General features: G+C 38.8%; 1 long non-coding RNA gene across 1 annotated transcript; it reads right to left on the reverse strand.

The window, feature by feature from the left end:
* Window positions 1–7,292: 7,292 nt before the first annotated feature.
* Window positions 7,293–9,914, reverse strand: LOC141656531 (uncharacterized). Its single transcript, XR_012548528.1, has 2 exons — window positions 9,470–9,914; window positions 7,293–7,578 (listed from the first exon to the last, which is right to left on the reverse strand). It is a non-coding gene; the product is annotated as an uncharacterized LOC141656531 (long non-coding RNA).
* Between the last annotated feature and the right edge of the window lie 2,824 nt (window positions 9,915–12,738).

Consider the following 12,738-nt stretch of genomic DNA (forward strand, 5'->3'; position numbering starts at 1 on the left):
CATTAGCCCCGAACAAAATTGGAGCACCAATTTCTCCCTGCCAGAGGTGAGACTAGCTACTCTAATGAATGGTTCACCAAAGGACCAACTGATGTAAATTCTACAACTATTAGTGCTGACGCAGGTTAAACCATTAGTAATTGAGAATGGGGAGAGTAAATATATAAGTGGTAATAGGGTAGTAAGGAAGAAAATTACGCATATGAGAAGTTGGAAGACGAGCGAATGTGAATGAATGAGCGGAACACTATGGAGTATGGCCACACAAGGGTTTGTAGCTCATTAACTTGGACGGGTCATCCACACTAAATTGTTCAGCTGATGAACCAAATTTTGTATTGGCCAAATCAAGATTTTAATACCCAGATTTTTTTTTATATGTCGGCTTTTTTTACTTCCGAGTCACTCATTTCTATATATGTCCAACAGTTATTGATATATATGAGTAAATATTATGAAAATGTATAATCGTGTAAAAGCTCTTTATTTCTACAAAGATTAGTACTGGTAGTTTTACAATTTTTGGATGAATATATTTTTGTATAAATTAAAGTTACGTACGCTCACCCCATAAAACAAATACATATTTAATCCCGTGCAATTATTGCACGGGTTTATAACTAGTTTGAAAGGTTAGTTTTCAATATGTTATCAAAATAAAATCAAGATTTTAATATATTAGTGACTTATTTTTGGGCTTTTGTTCTATTGGATCACTCATGTATTGTAAAACAATTTTATAAAGAGTTGCTGAAGGTAAGAAATCATATACCGGGTCAACTATGGGTTTGGGGCAGATGCGAGTTGGTCCTAATACGATTTTGTAGCCCACTCACAAATGAGCAAGAACTCATTCAGGGTATGTCAGACTTTTCGGGTCGGGTTGGGTGATTTTTGGGTGAACTATTGTCGGGTCTCTTTCAGGTATGGGTCATTTTAGGTCGGGTCACTTTCGGGTATGAGTCTTTTCGGTCGGGTCACTCTTGAGTGAATGACTAAAGAGTAAGACTAGTTAAAATTATTTTGATTAAGAAATACTACTATTTTGCAAGTTTAACTACGGAGTATTTATTAGGGACGTTTAAAACCAATAAAACTTTTTTTAATGCATAAACATTAGTATGACATAGGAGTATAGGACTTGTCATTTTGGATTATTTTAGGTCACTTCAAATCATTTTGGATCGGGAATAAAGCTAGTATCGTAGATATTACGGAGTAGAAGGTAAGGATACTTGACGAATATGTAGAAGTGTTACCATTGATTATGGTATTACTCACGCCATACTGGTAAATGTGTGAGGACAGGGGAGTTAGTCTTGTTTAAGACGGGTTTTTACCCTAATGTAGTTGTAAAACAAATCCAAAGACAATCCTATAATCAATTTACAGCTAGTGTACTGTGATGGAACTTGACCAAAAAATTTGCCAGAATGAAGTTCTAAACATTAATAGCTTCCGTCAATGTTTCGAGATATAAGCGAAGATCACCATATTGTCACTTATTCCCTTCCTTTGCCTCCAGGTTCCCCTGTCTCACCTTTTCTATGAGATCAATTTAACCTTAGTTTTAAATCTAGTTAATGCCTGCATTCATCAAAAGTACTACTTACATTGTGGAAAGCGTAGTATGACGAATCGTCTAACAATATCGTATTCAATTCACAGTAGAGTCTTACAGGAAATCTAACATATTTACATATCTCATTGGAAATATCAACAAAGTCCCTCAAGTTCATATAAGCCACACTGTTTGCAAATTTCAGGTGCTTGTATCCAGAGCAGTGTAGAAATAAAGTGTTTGTCAGCGCGTCGTCTTGGTCTATGCTATATCAACACCACTTGGCTTCGGATCGCAGGTCGACACAGAAAAACATACGTTTTGAAACGCCATTTTAGCCAGAATAATAATATTTCTCCACTTTTAATAATAAAACTCCAATTCCCACTTACCCATTCCAGACAGTTGTAGCCAGGGTGGATTACCATTACCATTTCTCAACTGTCCTGTCCCTCCACAGTTTTCGATGTCTTCTCCCTTCTTTTCCTCTACTTAAAATCTGCACTTCCTTAATGGGGGAAGAACAAACCCTAATAATCGATTTCAAAACCTCAATTCCCGTTAAATACGAGGAAATTTCATAACTTCCGAAAACCATGGATGTTGAAAACCCATCTCTTGATTTAGCTAAATCTGATGAAAATGAGGTGGGTCAATTACCATTACTCCAGAATCTGATCAAGTTTCGGTAATTGATGAAACCCTAGAATTTAGGGAAATTGAGGGTAATGTTAGACATGAGAAACTAGTGATTAATGGAATTTGCACTGAAGGTAAGTTATGACTATGAGATACACAGTGACAGTCCAAATGTTTGCTCCAATCTGATACTCGTAATTATTAAAAATGCAAAGCAGCTGTTTCAAATAAACTCATACATCTGTCAACCGAGGAAATCGAGTATTAAAATATAGAGTCCCAACATATGAAAGATTAAACAGAAAGAACAAAAGCGAGTCTCAAGTGAATAGTAAGCTCTGCACATGTACCAGAGAATTTTAATACTCGATTTCCTCTGTCGACAGATGTATGAATTCAATCCTTATGCAACTATTGAATTACACTAGTATTGAGCATACTAATTAAGTAACTAGCAATTCCGGCTACGCGACTTTGTACAAGAAAAATGAAAACGAGCACATCAAATCAATCAAAAACATTGTTATTAGGATCCTGGAAAAATTTGACAAAAACTGAATCAAGTACGAGTGATCAAACATGGCAAAAGATTGATGCTTTGCAACAAAACAAAAATGAAGCTTTTAATCAAACTTTGGTACCTCGAAATATTGAAAGAACCCAACAAAATTAAACCCTGCTGCTGTTGTGATGCCCCAGCCTCTGCGTCTCCCCCCGCCTGGGCAGGCCCTTTTAAAATAAGCTAGCACCTCTACAGTCATGAGCAATGGAAGAAGGTAGCACAAACAATGACATGTTATATCATAAATGAAAATGCAACATGCTATATCACTTACAGATAGGTCCAATCAACACTCCAAAGGATTACCTCCTACTCAATTGTGCGATAAGTTCCTCAAAAACAAACTGATGTTTACCTAAGAAACTGGACATCCGATAAACCCAACAACCACTAAGGAAGCTCAAGCACCCCACACTCTTGGAGATCCGTATACAACCGCGAGAGTATTCAACCATAACTTCACCTACAATATCTCCATTTCTCCGGGACGGATTTTCCTAAGGTTACATTTCTATGCCGGTTTTTATCTGAATTGCGACATTAAAAAGGCTATTTTTTCGGTCGCAGTTAATGGTAAGACCATTATTAGAGAGGTTAGTGTGTATCAAATCACACAAGCTCTCGGCCATGAATACCTTATTAAAGAGTATTCAATTTTCAATGACCAACCGGTTTTGAAAATCACCTTTAGGCCATCAACTACTACATTTGCATTTATAAATGGGATAGAGGTTGTTTCCATGCCCAACGACCTCTACAAAATCCCAAACTCCCCTTCCAACTCAACCACACTAGAGCTAATGGTGAGACTAAATGTGGGTGGAAGATTAATTTCCCCCACGAACGATACGGAGTTGTTTCGGTTGTGGAACCTCGACGAGCATTATATCCTTGAACCCACAGGGGCTGATAGCTTCAAAAGTGAAAAAATAACCATCGCATTTTCGAAAGGGGCTTCATACATTGCCCCTGTGGATGTGTATTCCTCATTTCGAGAGATGACCCCGTACAATAATGTGAATCTTAACTTCAACCTGACATGGCGGGTACCGGTTGATATTGGATTTAATTACATGGTCAGGTTGCATTTCTGTGAAATTCTCACCTCAGTTTATAAAAAAAAAAATCAAGTTTTTGATATATATATCAACAACAGAACGGTGAAATCTGGGGTGGATATTATTCAACTGGCGGGTGGTGTCGGGATTCCTTACGTTTTAGAATTCCTCGTTTATGCATCCAGTGAAAATATACCGAAATATTTTCACTGGATGCATAAACGAGGAATTCCAAAACGTAAGGAATCCCGACACCACCCGCCAGTTGAATAATATCAACCCCAGATTTCACCGTTCGATTGTTGATATATATATATCGAAAACAACTTGATTTTTTTTATAAACTAAAGTGAGAATTTCACAGAAATGCATCCTGACCGTGTAATTAAATCCAATATCAACTGATACCCGTCATGTCAAGTTGAAGTTAAGATTAACATTACCATACGGAGTCATCTTCTAAATGAGAAATACACACCAACGGGGGCAAGGTATGAAGCAAGTTTCAGAAACGCGATGGTCATTTTTTTACCTTTGAAGCTCGTAACTCCTACGGGTTCAACGACATAATGTTCGTCGGGTACCACGAGCGAAACAACCCCGTATCGTGCGTGGGGTAAATTAATTTTCCACCCACACTTAGTCTCGACATTAACTCGAGTGTCGTTAAGTTGGCAGGGGAGTTTGGGATTTTGATAAGAAAAATAAGGCACAACTCATACGTTTTATTCATATGGAAATCGTATTTATAGTACAACGCATGCTTAGGGTTTAAAACGAGAAACTCGGAAACAAAGTAAATGGGCCTCGGCCTTACAGACAAATACGTAGTCTATTACCCCCCCTCAAGTTGGAGCATACGGATTGAGAATGCCCAACTTGCTAACTAATGCCACAAACTGAGAAACACCAAGAGACTTGGTAAGAACGTCCGCGAGTTGCACAGTAGTAGGTACATAAGATGGGGCGAGAAGACCGTCTTGAATTGCATCGCGAACGGAATGACAGTCTATCTCAATATGCTTGGTACGCTCATGAAATACAGGGTTATTAGCAATGTGTAAGGCAGACTTACTATCACAGGAGAGTGAAACAGCGGAAGGATGAGGCACACCCAAACATTCCAATAAACCCTTAAGCCATTTGATCTCACATGTTATAGCAGCCATAGCATGATATTCAGCTTCAGCCGACGAGAGAGAAACAGTGGCTTGCTTTTTAGACTTCCACGAAATGGGCGAGCCACCCAAAAATACCAGCCAACCAGATAGAGAACGCCGTCGTTCAGGACACCCGGCCCAGTCAGAATCACACCAACCTGTGAGAGTCAAGTCGGAATTGGCACTCAACAATATACCTTGACCGGGTGTACCCTTCAAATAACGCACGGTGCGTATAGCCGCATTCCAGTGGTCCTCACGAGGAGCACTCATAAACCGCGACAGAATATGCACAGCGTAGGAGAGGTCTGGGCGCGTCACAGCTAGATATATCAATCGCCCGACGAGCCTTCGATATGCCTCGGGATCATCAAGTAGCTTGCTGGTGGAATCCAACAATTTATGATGTTGCTCGATGGGTGTCGGAGATGGCTTGCACCCAAGGAGACCAATTTCAGAAATAATATCGAGTGCGTACTTACGTTGACACAAGAAAATGCCGTCTCTATTTCGAGCCACTTCAATACCCAGAAAGTACCGTAATTCGCCCAAGTCTTTCATGTGAAAGCATTTACTCAAATATTCTTTGAAAGCAGTAAGGGCCGGTAATTCATTTCCCGAGACAATCAAATCATCGACGTATACTAAAACATTTAGACGTACCTGTTCTTTCACATATGTGAACAATGAGTAATCAGAATAACTTTGCACGAAACCATACCGCTTCAGTGCTTGGCCGAGTTTAGAAAACCAACAACGGGGGGCCTGTTTAAGACCGCACAATGATTTTTTCAGGCGACAAACCTGTCCCTGGACAGGTGATGTAAAACCAGGTGGCAGCCGCATATACACCTCCTCCTCCAAATCACCATGTAAAAAAGCATTGTGCACATCCATCTGATGTAAGTACCATTTTTGTTTAGCTGCTACAGTGAGAAATGTTCGTACCGTAGTCATCTTTGCAACTGGCGCGAATGTCTCATCGTAATCCACCCCTTCCGTTTGATGATTCCCAAAAACAACCAAGCGAGCCTTAAACCGTTCGATGGAGGAGTCCGACTTGTATTTAATTTTATATAACCACTTGCTACCGAGAGCTTTCTTACCCGGAGGCAAGGATACCATAGTCCACGTGCCATTATCAACAAGGGCTCGCATCTCAGTCTCCATGGCAGCGCGCCATTCGGGGCTTTGAATTGCTTCTTTAAAACTGCGTGGCTCACGATGAGAAGTTAACGCTGCCAAGTATGTACGGTATGTGGACGAGAATTTAGAACAAGTCAGGTAATTTGCAAGAGGATATAACATACCTGAGGAAGACGACGGCGTACTGAGGTGTGACGCACTGGATGGACTACCTTCTTCATGGAGATTCACAATATAATCATTGAGGTTTTTATTCGGAATTTTAATCCGATGACCCCGACCCAATGCTTCAGGAGGTGCGGGTTCCTCACTATCCGAACCACTAGAGGAGGAGGATGGGCTGGCGGGATTGGCGGGTGTGGAGGGTGTGGAAGGCGTGGCTGGAGTTTCGCCTTCAGTGATGATGACGGGTTCATCCCATTTAACCAAATAATCATCGTGGCTAGAGGGTTCCTTAGGCAACTTGGATGGTGTTTCGGGTTTATTGAGGAACGGGAAATGCTCTTCATAGAACTTCACATCCCGGGAAACAAAATATTCCTTGCGCTCAAGATCATACAAATACCAACCTTTTTGACCCGCTGGATAGCCGACAAACACACATTTTCTACTACGGCTAGCAAACTTATCACCTTTGGAGCGTTGATTGTGAGCAAAGCAAAGCGATCCAAAAACCCGCAAAGTTTGAAAATTCGGAGGGTTGCTATAGATAATTTCATACGGTGTCTTGCCATGTAAAATTCGAGAAGGAGTTCGATTCAAAACGTAAGCAGCAGCTAAGACACATTCGCCCCAAAATTCTATGGGAAGGCCGGCTTGGAACCGTAATGCACGAGCCACATTCAGAATGTGCTGGTGTTTGCGCTCGACCCTTCCATTCTGTTGAGGCGTCCCAACACAAGATGACTGAAATAAGATACCTTGGCTGGCAAACTTAGGTTTTAATAAATTAAATTCCGTCCCATTATCACTCCGCACAATTTTTATCTTAGCAGCAAATTGTCTTTTAATCATAGCCATAAATAACATGAATTTGTCATACACCTCAGTTTTGGTTTTTAAAAGATAAATCCATACACCCCGCGAACAATCATCCACCAAAGTTAAAAAATAACGAGCTCCAGAAGATGACGGAATATCATAAGGTCCCCACAAATCACAGTGAATTAATTCAAAAACACGCAAACTTGTATTATTGCTCAACGGAAAACTACTACGGATATGTTTAGCACGATGACAAACCTCACACGGTTTTGACAACGATTGTTTATTAGAAAGAAATAAAGGAAGCATCTTAACAACTGGCTCAGACGGATGCCCCAATCTAGCATGCCATAAATCTAAATTTGACTCTACTGCAATATTCCTCAAAACGGTCTTCTCTTCTTCACGAAGGTAGTATAGTCCATCCAGTCGATCACCCGTGCCAATCGTCTCCCTCGTATCCGGGTCCTGAATTATACATAATTTAGCATTAGTCACAAAGATACATTTCAATTCATCGCATAATTGAGAGGCAGAGATTAAATTGCAATGTAATTTGGGGACATAAAGCACCGATGAAAGGGATAGTGCAGACGTTAAGTCCACTCTGCCTACTTGTGATGCGTGAATAAGAGAACCATCAGGCAACCCAACTACGCGACTCGGTATATTACGAACGTCATATAACAATGCAAAATTTCCAGTGACATGGTGGGAACATCCTGTGTCGATTAACCACTTACCGGAATGAGTATGAGTAGGAGTACCGTATACTGTTATCAAAGCTTTCGAGGAGTCAGAAGCCGCGGTTGAAGAAGTATGGACAGCATTACTACTTTCGGTAGTTCGATTCTGTTCTCCTCCGCGGTTGGTGTTGCTGCTATCATCACGGCCCCGAGAGACACCACGGTCACTGCCACGATCTCCACCCCGATCACCACGGCCACCTCCCTTGCCCGAGCCCCCACGTCCTCGGCCAGAATTACTATTACGAGCAGGTGGCTTAATTCCTTTTAATTCGTACCACCAATCAGGAAGTTCGTCAAGAAGATCGAAACACATACTCCTGTCATGCCCTTTTTGATTACACTGGTTGCAATGGAGTTGCTGGCGCTCCGTACGAGACATTTGAGACGGCAATTTTGGTGGAGGTCGAGGAGAAGCATTAACAGCGAAACTCGCAACTTCAGTGACGGACTCGGAAGAATTAGCAAGACCGCGAACCCGCTCCTCTTGAGTTAACATGTGGAACACCCTTGCAACCGTAGGAAGCGGAGATTGAGATAAAATCACAGAACGGAGGGAAGCATACGGACCGGGTAACAATCCCATTAAAAACTGATGCAGACGATCGGATTCGCGACGGTCAGCGTGTTGCTTTCCACTGGTACAGGCAGAACAACATTTGCAATCAATTAAGGGTTCTTGTTTATCAAGAGCATCCCATAATTGACAGAGCTTGCCATAATAAACAGCGATCGACATAGTGTCGAGTTGGCGGCAGTCATGGAGTGCCGATTTAAGCTGCTGGATACGAGCACCGTCGACAACGCTAAAACGAGCGTGGAGATCGTCCCACAAAGTTTTCGCGTTTTCATACTTAGGAAGGAGAGCGCGGACCTCGGTGGAAATCGTGTGGGTAATCCAAGAAACTAACATCGAATGGATAGTTTCCCAATCATCCTGAGTACAAGGGGCTTGAGGGGTGTTAATGGTACCATTAACAAATACATACTTACGACGAGATTTAAGAGCAACGCGAACATCGTGTGCCCATTCATCAAAATTTTCCAAGGTCAGACGAACGGGGGTGAGATTGTCACCGGGTTTGTCTTGAGGACCAAGATAGTAAGGAGACGTCGGCTCAATTTTGGAACCGGAGGAGTCGCCTACAGTCATGGCGGCTAGGGTTTTGGAATTTATGATCTTTATTTTGTGTTTTGGTTTACTGATACCATGATAAGAAAAATAAGGCACAACTCATACGTTTTATTCATATGGAAATCGTATTTATAGTACAACGCATGCTTAGGGTTTAAAACGAGAAACTCGGAAACAAAGTAAATGGACCTCGGCCTTACAGACAAATACGTAGTCTATTAGATTTTGTAAAGGTCGTTAGGCATGGAAACAACCTCAATCCCATTTATATATACAAATGTGGTAAGGCGTAAAGGTGAGTTTCAAAAACCGTTGGTCGATGAAGATTGAATACTCTTTGATAAGGTATTCATGGCTGAGACCTTTTGTGATTTGATAGACACTAACCTCTCTAAGAATGGTGTTACCATTAACTGCGACCGAAAAATTAGCTTTTTTTATATCGTAATCCAAATAAAAACTGGTGTAGAAATGTAACCTCATGAAAATCCCTCCCGGAGAAATGGGGATATTGTGAGTGAAGTCGTGGTTGAAGATCCGCGTGGTTGTATACGGCACTCCAAGAGTGTCGGGTGCTTGAGCCTCCTCGGTGGCAGTTGGGTTTTTGGCCGCGAAAAACGGTTGATCGGACTTCCAATTTCTTAGCTAAACGTCACTTGTTTTTTTAGGAACTTGTCGCACAATTGAGGAGGAGATAATCATCAAATAAGAGGAGGAGAAGAAGGAGAAGAAGTGGTAGAAGAAGGGAGGTGGAAGGAGGTGAAGAAGAAAAAAAGAATGCGAGGTGTATTTATTTGATGATTAGCGTAGAAACCATGAAAACCAGATTATATGATGATGGTGATGATGAAGACGAAGACTTTGAAGATGAAGAACAAGATGAATGAATTGAATTGAATATTTCAGAGAATATATGTTGTTGTATTTACGATGATCAGATTTGTTGGTATTTATAACAAATTTAAGTTAGCTCTAATTAACTTTAAACTATAGTTAGTTGACTCAACTGTAGTTAGTTTATAACTAACGTCCTAATTATCTAATAACCACACATGTGACATGACACACACCCCACATGGCATGTACACGACTTTGGTTGCTTCTGCTGCCTAAAATTTCCTTCTTTCGTAGCATTTGCAATTTTGCATCCATTAACCTCCCCATATTTTCTCTCTTTTTCTTATTCGTCCAAGTCACTTTTCATTAAATTTTTTCATTTCTCCACCTCATTTTATTATTATCTCTTGTATCAATGGGGTTCCCCAACAAATTTGTCTCTATTAATTTTATGTGTCTCATCTGCCACATGGTCGTGTCCCATTTGTTGTTCAATTTAGGAAGGTTTTCTCAAACTAGGGGAGCCCTAAATGATGGGGAACATTCCACATTGATGTGGCACCCCAATTAAAGAGAGAATGTATTTGAGTCACTAAATTTCAACCATTGCACATGCTATGAACATCTATGTTCCCATACCCAAATTCTTATTTAAGACGTAGACATCCGTTTAAGCCTAAAACAGTTTAAATAATAATAATAATAATAATAATAATTCATTTGTATAGATAAGACAAACATTTGTTATTACCCACACATTTTATTGTTGTTTTATCCGGATAAGGGATACTACTCGACCTATTTTAAATTAAGACAGAACGTATTGATTCCTATATTATACATAACTACATGTCTACATGTTTCTCAATTTATTTTATTTTTAAAAAGTGTTATGATAAAATTAGGGGGTTGAATTTCACAATTATACAAAGCTAAGGAGTCTCGATTATCACGAAAGTATACAATTTACAGCTAGTCTTGCTTGTGACGGGCTAATCTCGTCACAAGCTTATGACCTCTCACAAAAAGGGAGAGGGGACAAGGTGGGGCACCCCCCATGTGCTTCCCACTCATCTCTAAATGGGTATTTTATGAGAGAATATGGTATCCGTCACAAGCTTGTGACGGATATCGTCCGTCTTCAATAAGATTTTGTATACAATTTAACAAGATTGGAATTAGTTGTATGTTTCTTGTGCTTTATACGCGTAGTATTTTTGTGTGTTCATCGAGTGCTTGATAAATTTTCATTAAAAAATTAGCCACACATGAGTACATGACACACCCCACATGGCATGTACACGACTTTGGTTGCTTCTGTTGCCTAAAATTTCCTTCCTTGAACCTCTATGTTCCCATACCCAAATTCTCTTTTAAGACAAACATTTGTTATTACATTTTATTTTTGTTTTATCTGGATAGGGATATTATTCGACCTGTTTTAATTTAAGACGAGTATATTCGTCTTAAAAGAAATGTATTGGCTCCTATATTATGGAATACATAACTACTTTCTCCATACCAGACCAGTGGTAACACTTACCAAATACGGTCATACCACACCAATGGTAATATTTCAACATTACCATATTATTCTTGTACTCATTTGATATTTACACAAAATGTCATTACATACCCCACCTACAAATCCACAATTACTTACCCCACCTATTTTTTCCCTCTTTATCCTTACTTTTACCCTTTTTTTCAAAACCCCTTTTTTTACCATGATGTTACCATTGATCTGATATGGAGGGAGTATATGTCTAGATGTTTCTCAGTTTATTTTATTTTAAAAAGTGTTATGATTGAAAATTATCAAGTTAGGTTAAGATTATACGAAGTATTCCGTAGTAATTGAATGTACTTTTTAATTGTCATTTATATGCAATTTAGGACACCTCATTATTTATTTGACCTTCAAATGTTGAAGTTTTGTTGGGTCGTTACTCTCTAGCGTCGACTGAGATTTTCAACCTCTTAAGTCGTAATCAATTCCTTTAACTTTGTACAATTGTGAATTCAACTCTTTAATTTTAAATTGGAGTGAATTCAACTTTGTACAATTGTGAATTCAACCTTCAAATGTTGAAGTTTTGTGAATTGCTTTAACTTTGTACAATTGTGAATTCAACTCTTTAATTTTAAATTGGAGTGACTAAACCCTATAACTTGCGAGTAAAATTACGCTTCTTGACAAAATCTCACAAGAAATTAATTATCTCGTAAAAAGAAAACTTAAATTCGGTATGATTTTTGGAAAAAAACTATTATCCATTTTGTACGTAATTTTTTTTAAATGCTGAAAATAATTTTTTGTATCCTTATAATATTTTCCATACTTTTTAAAGTATTTTTTATCATGGAAATCTTTTAGTCACTTTTGATTTTTTTTCATCTACCTAACAGCAATTAGAATTTTTTTACAAAAACTGATAAAAAGTTGAAAAAAAAATTGTATTTTATATTAAAAAAAATAAATGGTTGTTTTGTCAAATATTTTTATTTTTATTTTCTCATTTATGATAACTTTTTTTTAATCTTGATTATTATTCTTAAAATCTTTTTATATTTTTTAAAGCCATAACCAATTTTAATAAATTGAATTTCTTGGGAGATTTTGATTAAGGGTTTTACTTTTGTACTAGTTTTATACCCGTGCAAAAAATGCACGGGTCGTAATAGCAGGCGCTATCATTAGATGCATGAACATATAATTGAGCGTGATTAAGTGTTTAATACCGTGACAATATAAATAATGCATATTTGGAGATTCGTATATTTGATAAATATTAGATTTGAATATCAGATAATATACAACCGTATTTTATTAGAATTATATTAAAGGTGATGGGGCATATTCTGCACCGCTGACCAAGTCAACATATTGAGCAAGGTCAAAGATATCCA

Source organism: Silene latifolia, chromosome 1, assembly GCF_048544455.1.
Source record: "Silene latifolia isolate original U9 population chromosome 1, ASM4854445v1, whole genome shotgun sequence".
In the NCBI taxonomy this organism is placed as follows: Eukaryota; Viridiplantae; Streptophyta; class Magnoliopsida; order Caryophyllales; family Caryophyllaceae; genus Silene; species Silene latifolia.